This window comes from Hibiscus syriacus, unplaced genomic scaffold (assembly GCF_006381635.1).
Source record: "Hibiscus syriacus cultivar Baekdansim isolate YM2019G1 unplaced genomic scaffold, ASM638163v2 tig00117048_pilon, whole genome shotgun sequence".
NCBI lineage: Eukaryota > Viridiplantae > Streptophyta > Magnoliopsida > Malvales > Malvaceae > Hibiscus > Hibiscus syriacus.
In genome coordinates this window covers 7469880-7480117 of record NW_024063538.1, presented here as the reverse complement: position 1 = coordinate 7480117, position 10238 = coordinate 7469880, and positions in this window count along the sequence as shown.

Sequence of the window (10238 nt, the reverse complement as noted above, 5' to 3'; positions counted from 1 at the left end):
CAGACCTCAAGACAATTTTTCTTCCCTTATCAAATTTTTCCCCAAAGATGGTTTCCTTTGCCTCTGTTTCGATCTTGAGCTTCGGAGTGATATTTGTTGAATTCCAAGATATGCTTCCAGAGAACTTATCTTGTTTGAAAATGCTTTTCTTCTTTCGAATTTTCAAAATTTTGAAAAATATCAAAAAGAGCTTTTGAAAAAGTTACCTCTTTCTAGGTTTCACAATTGAAGCAAATCATAAAACATGAGTTCATTGGATATCAAAAGAATCAAACACTCTTTTAATCTTTGATAGCTGCAAATCTTTGACAAATATCAAGATCGAAAATTTGGTCTAGAGGTGGGTTTGTTTCATCGATTTGGTTATCGTGAAGATCATGGCATGCCCCTCTTTCTTGATTTGGTATTTTGATCAGAGGCGAACAAAATGACACAACTAGCATAATCAATTACTAGACCTTTCAGAACACTTCTGTTTCAGTTCTATGAAATCTTCCATTTGTTCAAGTTTCGTAAGCTCTTCTAACAAAGGTAGTGCAGAAATATCGGTCTAAAAATGAAATTCTTGAGTGCTCGTGTGAATTTGACTATAACAGGTGTTTCTCAACTCCCTTAGTCTATTATTACCGAAAATTTCTTTTTAGATGAATTTGATTTATTTTGCCATTGTCTGGCTAGCCGAATCCATAAAGTCGGGGCGTTCAACCAATTGCTTTAGAGGGACAGCTTATAATCACTTTTATCAGGTTTAACTGAAGGGTTCATCTCATCACAAAGTCTTTGACCTGACAAAAGCAGTGGAGCAAACACCGAATTGCCAAGTATCCGAGCAATGTCATGATTTGAATGTAATCTATTCATAAAGCCAGGGATTTCGAGTTTCCTCTATAACCAATTGCCTTAGTGGGATAGCTCAGCTTTAGAGGGACAAATCACTGAAGGGTTCATCTCATCACAAAGTCTTTGGCCTGACAAAAGCAGTGGAGCAAACACCGAATTGCCAAGTGTCCGAACAGTGTCATAGTTTGAACATAATCTATTCATAAAGCCAGGGCTTTCGAGTTTCCTCTATAACCAATTGCCTTAGTGGAATAGCTCAGCTTTAGAGGGACAAATCACTGAAGGGTTCATCTCATCACAAAGTCTTTGGCCTGACCAAAGCAGTGGAGCAAACACCGAATTGCCAAGTGTTCGAGCAGTGTCATAGTTTGAACATAATCTATTCATAAATCCAGGGCTTTCGAGTTTCCTCTATAATCAATTGCCTTAGTGGAATAGCTCAACTTTACGGATTTAGTTTCTTAAGATTGTCAAGAAGAACCTGTTATAGTCTAGGTGTTTTTGAAAGTCAAGGGATCTCATCTTTAGAGTTCAATTTCCAAACAACTGACCTAAACTAGATTTGCTTACTCAACTATTCCATATGTGAAGATCATTATCATCCCTGAACATCATAAACAAGGGTATAAACCAATTAGTTTTGCAATCTCATGGGCTAGTTGCCCTATTCTGTTCGCTCTTAATATGTGTCTGAATACCAAACCTTGGATGGACTCTTCATGAGAAGAGAAAACTTAGCTCGGTAAGAGAAAAATATGTAGTCTGATGTATCTTTTAAATTAGGACCAAGGGGTCTTTGTTTTGTAGGGTTCAATCTTGTCATTTGTCAAAGATTTACAACCTCAATTATTAAACAGTTTTTAATTGAGGTGATATTCAAGGAATTCAAGATTAAAATTTGCTCATCTCCTAAGAAGGAAGCATTTTATTTAAAATGTTTAAACGTCAAGTGACTTAAAAATGTTCACGCATAAGAAGTACGAAAGAAAAACAAGTTCAAACAAGAGGATATACTTGATAATGCAACAAAATTCCTAATGGATGCCTCATATGACTCTCGATCAGAATGCCCCATTACATATTGAAAGTGAATGCCCCTGAATCGATTAGACCTTGGACCTTACGTTTCAATGCCCCATAATTCTCAGTGGTGTGCCCTAATCTCCCAATATGATAGCTGCATACGGCGTTAATATCATGACCTTCAGGATATGGGGCCTCTCTAGGTTTGGATTGAACTAGAGTCACAAGATTTTTCTCAACTAGCGTTGGAAGTAACTCCTCATATGTCATTGGGAAATCTTTTCTTTCCTTGGTCCTCTCTGAGTTTGTTTAGAAGTACTAGACGGTACAACTGCAACAATTTTTGGACTTGAGACCGTAACGCCCTTGTTGACGTTGTAGGTGTTGACATTGTTGATCTCTCGATCTTTGTTCTTCATGGGAGGCTTTTTACTAGAGTCTCCTCCTTCGATTTTCCCTTGTTTAATGGCTAACTCAATCATTTCGCCAGCCATAACTAGATCTGAGAAACCTCCATATGTAATTGCCACCAGGTGCCCGAAGTAGGGTGCCTTCAGGGTTTGTACGAACAACTTTTTAGTTTCTTTTTCATCTAGGGGTGGATGAACCTGCACAGACAAATCCCTCCATCGTTGCGCATATTGTCGGAAACTCTCATTATGCTTCTTTTCCAGGCTTTGCAGCATAACCCGGTCTGGTCTCATATCGTTGATATGCTTATATTGTTCTAGGAAAGACTTGGCTAAGTCTTTCCATGTGTTGATGTGAGTTTGGATGAGCTGATTATACCAGCGGATAGCTGAATCGGATAGGCTCTCCTGAAAGCAGTGGATCAGGAGTTGATCATTCCCTCCATATCCTGTCATCTTCCGACAGAACATAGTGATATGGGCTGATGGGCAGCTGTTCCCATCGAACTTCTCAAACTCATGAGCTTTAAACTTTGGTGGAAGCACCAAATCTGGAACCATGCTTAGCTCCCTTGCGTCCACATCATGGTCCCCTTGGACTATCTTCATTCGATCTTCTATCATCCTGATCTTCTCTTCTATCTTTTTCGCTTTGTCATCTTCATTAAAATCCGGGATACTGTAATCATCCAGATGATTATCAGGATTAGTTTTGGAAGTTTGCACCTTTACAACATATGGTGCTTTTCCTTTGACAGCAGAAGAATTTTCTTGTGGTCTGGGTAAGATCTCTGGTGACATAATCACCTGTGAGGTTGGTGACATCGTTACCCCTTTGAAGGGACTTCCCCCTTCTGCACTAACTTGCTATAAACATGATAACTTGGCCACTATTTGGTCGACCAAGGATTCCTGGTTTTTCTTGATGGATTCCAGAGTGCTCTGACTGTTTTGAGCCATCTTATCTTCCAGTTCTTTTTGTAGTCTTGCCATGTTCTCCTCGAGTTTTTCCATTCTGGCCTCCATTTGTCTTTTATTTGCTCGGGTATTATGCGGATGATGCGTATTTAATGTCTGTAGTGGTAGACTTGGTGTTTTCTCTTTCGCTTTCTGAGACATATTTTGTTTGTTAATACGAATGTAAAAACATGGAAAATATAGAAATAAACATGAGATATAGAATGCAAAATATGCAATGCATGATGTATGCAGCTTAGAGGCACTGATCCAGAAAAAGTGTTCATTATTATAAATAATCTTTATTCAGACAAAAATATCTTATCTTGTAAGAGACATAAAAACAATCAAAGGTACACTCGGATTAAATCCTCTAAACCCCGAATAGTTTCTAATAGATTGACAAGTCTTCTGCCTTCATCTGTTACTGGTTGAATACCTTGTCGAACCACTCTGGTTTCCCTTGCCAGGCCATGAAGATGACGGGCTGCCTTCTGTACTTGATCTAGGAAATCTCGGATGGCTGCGTCTCTGGCCAGTGTACTCTTGAAAGGCTGACTTTTGGTGTGCTTAACGTAGACTCGCCCTAGTTTGATGTTTTCACAGTGTAGCAGTGTTGTGTATTCTTCGATAGTAGGTACCATGTCCTCCCAGTTAAAAGTGAAACAACTGTATCCCGAGTTCCAGAATTGGACCATGGCTCTAATCAAGGGCTCATCAATCCTAACGTGAAGTAAAAGTGCAATGTCACCGTACCGTTGGCTGAACTTCTGTTTTCGATCATTCTTCCAACTGTCCCAGATATCTCGAAGCTCCTGCACATTGTTCTGTTTTAGGCTGATAGATGCGTACCTAACCAGCTCTGACACATAGCTTTCTTGAAGGTTATCTCCATTTTCTTTCTGAGTCTTCTCGGACCATAGTCGTACCTCGGGGTTCTTAGTCTCTTGTATTACAACACCTTTGTCCATTAATTCAGTTTATTTTGTGTAATAAACACCTTTTCAGGGATCAGTAACCTCTTGTTATGATGCAAAATGCTATAAAACAAACACAAAGGCAAAAAGGTTAGTAAAATAATAATATAAAAATAAATAAGTAAAATACACAAAAACAACAAGGTTAAAAAAATGTCATAGGTTTCGGAATGTGGTTTCGGGGTAGGCTTAATTTCTCCATAGTCTCCTGGGTTAGGTTCTAAAAAACGGTACCCGAGTTCTCCTTGCTGGTGCCCCCTTGGGCCTACCAGACCCTTAGTCCTAAACCCATCACAGGTTTGTGTGGACTAAGTTAAACTCGAGAGGACACATTCTCTTATGCCCATACGGAGAATAAATTCACACGAAGGCATAAGGTATATGAATCCCGAAGGTTACTTGCTAGGCCCATGCAATGAATAAATTCACACGAAGGCGTCGCTTTCACCCCCACTTAAACGGGTTCGGAGCTCAGGTATAGAGCCTTTGGATGAAAAATCTTTAAGGGCTGAAATCATTAAAAAACGGTCAGTACAACTATTTACTCGAAAATATAATCAAAAGTAAGTAATAAAGATCGAAATGTTACCTTAAAATTTAAACTTACCCTTTTCATTAAAAAGATAACTGGAAATTACCTTAGTCTGACTCACTTACCTATGTCCCCAGCGGAGTCGCCAAGCTGTCGCAACCGTCTTTCAGTTGGGCTCCGGAATTGGGCTTCGACTTAGAAAAATGTGGATTGGAGTCGCCATCGATCATTTATTTAAAAATAAATGGGTTGATCGGATACCCTATTTCTTACCTGATCTGCGTCTTACCAGAAATATGTCGGGCTCGGGAGTCGGTTACGGTCAAGGAAGGATTAGCACCCTTGAACCGCCCTTTCGGTACTATGTAATTTCCAGTTGTCTTAATTAAGAAAAATAACAAGTTAAATTAAAAGGTAAAGTTTCGATCCAAATTACTTACCCTTGATTGATTTGAAAATATCCTTTAAAAAATCGAGAAATGTGTTAGATAAACAAGGTAAAGAAAACAAATAAAATACAAGGGAAAAATAAAATAAATAAGTAAGATAAGAAAAAAATAGTAAAGTAATAATTATATATAGTAATATTTGAAAAAAGGAAAAAAATATAAATATATATATATATCAAAGTATTAATAAAATAAATAAGCTATACATATACACCAAATACTTAAAAATAGAAAAACTACCCTCCCAGTTCACCGAAAGTGGGGGGCTTTAGTAAGAAATAAGACAAAAAAATGGGCCCTCTAGGTTAGTAGTATATAATATAATGTTTAATAATAATAATGATAAAGACACAAGATTTTTTTTTAAAAAAATAATAATATAATAATAATGAATAAAAAAAATGAAAATAATACAAAATAATATAAATATATAAAGTTATAAGATATATTACATAAATAAAGAAATAATCAAATAAAAATAATTAAGAATATATATTTAATAATAAACTATTAAAAGTATAAAAAATATATACGACTAGATAAAGATAATTACAATATATATATAGTAATATTAGACTTATAAGTAAAATATTAAAGAAATATATATATATATATAATAAAATATAGTAAAAAATAAATGAAAATAATTTAATATATATATATACATATAATAATAACATGAATAATAAAAATAAATGAATAAAATATCCATATAATAAATAAAGGGACTAATATAGATTTTTAAAAAGCTCTTCCTCTCCTTTAACCGAAAATCAAACCGGTTTTAAAAAATAAGCCTCGGGGTAGATCTAGGTTCGAAACTTCGAAACCCCACCCATTTTGGTCATCGGCGCAACCCACGTTTTGGGTTATTCGAACCAAATCTCAAGAAAAATAACGTGCACATGCAAAAGAAAGAAAAAAGAAAATGCTACCTTTTATTTCCTTTTCGAATCTTTTACAATAGTTTTACCTTTGTATCTTCCCGTGCTTTCCTCTATGTTTTGTGTGTAAATCGTGTGTTACAATGGTGAGTTACAATGGCTATTTATAGTGCTTGTGGATCCTATCTTTAAGAATTTAAATCTTAGTAGAACTCTATCTTATTTTTAGGAGTTTGAATCCTAGTAAAATTTTATCCTATTTTTAGGAGTTTGAATCCTAGTAGGACGAAAATGTGTGTTGACAATACTCAATTCAATACTTTAACATTCAAAAACTTGTAATTCCATCCTCTATTTCCTTAGACTTTTCGAATTCAACCACCCACTTTAAAAAACTTGCAATTCAATCCCAAATCCAATATTTAAACTTAAAAATCAGCATACTAATATAAATTTTGCAGCACTGAAATTTCATACTAAAATAATACCATAACATTTGAAAATTCACAATTAAGTCCTAACTTTTGAGACTATTCAAATTCCATCAGCAAATTTATCCAAATTTGCACTTTGATCCCAAATCACTTATTTAACTTAAAATTCCAGCATTGTATAATTAAAATTCAACAAGGAATACTCCAATTTACACATTTATGCATCAATGTCCCTCAATTCTTAGAACTTACAAAATAACCCTTTTTCTATCTCAAGGTTCCAAATCAGTCTCCAAATCACATAGAACACATTCAATATCAATTCTAGACCATAGGAAATTTTTCAACACTTTTCCCATAATTTTCCCCTATGGCCGAAATAGCTAGGGTAAATTTTTCATTCAATTTCAAGCATGAATTCAAGCTTCTATGATTTAATTCATGCTATTCTAATCTTCATATCATCAAATTCAATCAAAATTCAACTGATCTCCATAAACCCTAGCTATGGCTAAAACTTATTCATGCACTTTTAGATGACTTTAATCATCACTCGTGCTTAAAAATTAATCTACAACCTTAATAACATAAAAATCATCCATTAACTCTTCAAAATCTAACATGTTCTTCAACCACACAAATCATGAAACTAATCATCCAAACATGATTTCCATGAAAGTTTTATACCAAATGATAGAGAATTGCAAGAGGGTTAATATTTTATCTAATAGCTTAATCCAAAAAGCAAACATATAGTCTTAAAAACAAAAAAGGACAATTCTTACATTTCTTACCTTTCAACAATGGACCTCACGATTCTGGGGTTGAAGATGGCTTATTTTCTTTTTTTTTCCCCAATAATTATGGCTTAAAACACTTGGCATAAAACTAATATAATTGAATTTTAAATTCAGATAATGAGAAATTCTAATTTCACCCTTAATGAATCATGATAATTACCAAATTCCATTGAAATATCTTCCATTAAAATATCTCATAGTCAAAGATGAACCAACTTGAAGTTGACTTTCTACTTTTTTTCATGCAATTTTTGGAAAATTGCTATTTAGTCACTTAATTTTCCCAATTTCGACTAAATAGAGAAAATTAACTTCAATTCCACTGATCCATGCTAAAGTTCATTGTTATAAAATATGGAAATAATATTTCCAACATTTATCAAACTAACCCCAAATTTCGTAAAATTTCGATTCAATTTGATTATCCGATTTCTTACCGGATTTTACTGCTTTATAGCTTTTAATACAAACGTCGAATCAAAATTTTGATTCCCACAAAAAATCTTATTTTGAAATAAACTGTTCATTTACAATCCAAAATATATAAATTTTAAAAAAAATACATTTTTGGTCCCTAAACTTTTCAAAAATTATACTTTGACTACTAAACTTTCAAAACTTACATTTTGTTCACTAATAAAAAATTTGGGATATTATAGAATAATTTGCATCTACAACATCTCTAGTAAGAAGCCAACAATATAAATACTAACATCATTCATCTCTCGACCGAGTCCTAGCAAGTTAATGTCTTTTAAGCCTACCTCTTTTAGTCGTTGAAACACTATCCTTATCTCTAAGGTGAGTTAGAGTTGCACCTAATGGCTTAACCCCATTGTTCATATGGACCTATGCTTAATTTTCTCAAATATTAAGAACTAACTAATAAATAGCCAACTCTCGAAGGTTCTCACTTAAGCAACACAAACAACCACTGAACAAATCAAATATTAACGGTAAAATACTAAGACATCTATTAAAAAAACATAATCATCCATAATAACCCCAATCTAAGCTAAATCAGTTCATGGCTGGGTAAAAATCATCTATGGCAAAGTATTCAAGATACATTTCAAGAAATGATAAAAATAACTCAAGAAAAGACTAAAAATAGTCAAACTCCTGAGTTGTCGTGAGTTGATCCATGCCTTGCAACCTTCTCTTGAGAGTTGCAAAGTATCCATTGGAGGTTTTAATAATGTATTTCTCCCTTGATGAAGAAGAAAATGAAGAAGTTGTCACCTCTTTCTCTCTTTCTTATCTCACAAATTCCAACTCTCATCTAATTTGTGGGTACCATTTCTTTATATAGTGGGGCTCCTAGGGTTTTATTCCCTCCAATCTTTTTGTACCATAGGAAAATATTATCTTCACATGTAGGTCCATGGCTAGCAAGGGAGGTCACGTTTGCATCTAATAAAATATCTTATTTTGTCCTCATCTTCTCCTAGAAATGCATCTGAAATGTTGCAACAAAATTTTGTCCCCCAACAGCTTTCCTTAACATGTACAAAACAACACCAAAACACTACATTTCTCCTATCATAGCATCATTTATAGGATAATTAAAGACCAACAAGCAAATTTCACCACAAGTATGATTAATGCAACTAAATAAAACTAAATGCAACTACATGAGCTTTGAAAATGAATAAAAACATAAGTAAAAAGTTATGAAACTTTTTTACGGGGTTAATAGCTTCTCATTGTGGTTAACTATCACTACCGATTGACTCACATTCAGATTTGGATTCTGAACCGATACCATCATTTTAGCACCAATTTGGATAAATCGATGGAGTTTTATGCCTCCATTTTTCTTTTAAAAGAAACATGATCTAAATTAGAAATAATTTCAATAAACAAAAATTAATTATTGTTTATTTTAGGTTTTGTTATCGGACAAAATCAGTAACCAAAGTTACTTTCACGACAATTTTTGTTAGATTGATTTGTCCACTTTGAGATCTTAACAAACCCGTTAAGCCAGCAGGATAAATCCCAAAACAAATTTATTTTTTTATCTTTTTCCCCACAATTTATGAATCATCTCGGATTAAGAAAGATAGAAGAATGATAAATATGTCTTAAGATTGTTATTCAATATAACAATCTGAGACAAAATCAAATCTGTGAAAAATTAAATAGAATAAATTAAATTTCTTTAAAAATAAAAGAAAATAAATAGAAAGAAAGAAAAATACTCTTTTATTTTTTATTTTTTGCTCGGAAACAGTTGAAGTCGGTTGCTACACAATTTCCTTAAGACATATTTTTGGCCACTCATTGGTGCTCGAGATCTTTTGGTCATATGTCTCCTAGAATACAACAACTAGATGATAAGCTACATAGTACGACAATAAAGATCACGAACTATCATTGCCTTCGTCTATCACCAAAAAAACTAAGAATGAGAGAAAATATTTTCTCAAAAAATTAGAAGTTCTTGAATTTTGAGATATTAAAAACCTAGCAGGTTAGCTCAATAATTATAGGGGGTTTTCAATAGAGTTTTACTCCAACCAGATATCTTTTAATATCCAAATTTAAACAGATAATAATATTTTTTTAATTTGAAATATTCAAAAGATATAAACTCCTTTTACTATTCAAACTTAAATAGATTTTGTTTTAATTTAAAATATTCAAAAGTATGTAATTATCTTTAAATATTCAAAGTTAAATAGATAATAAATACCTTTTTAATTTAACATATTTTAAAAGAATAATTATGCTACTAATATTCAAATTAAAGAAAATCTTTTAATTTGTAATATTCAAAAGGAATATGATTTTAATATAAATATTAAATCTATCAATGGAATTCACCTTTTTTTTCAACAAGATATATCAAGTGTCACCTGAGGTTGTGCATCGTAAGACCAGCGGGACAAGATTTTATGAAAAGGTGTCAACTAACGCACCAAACAAG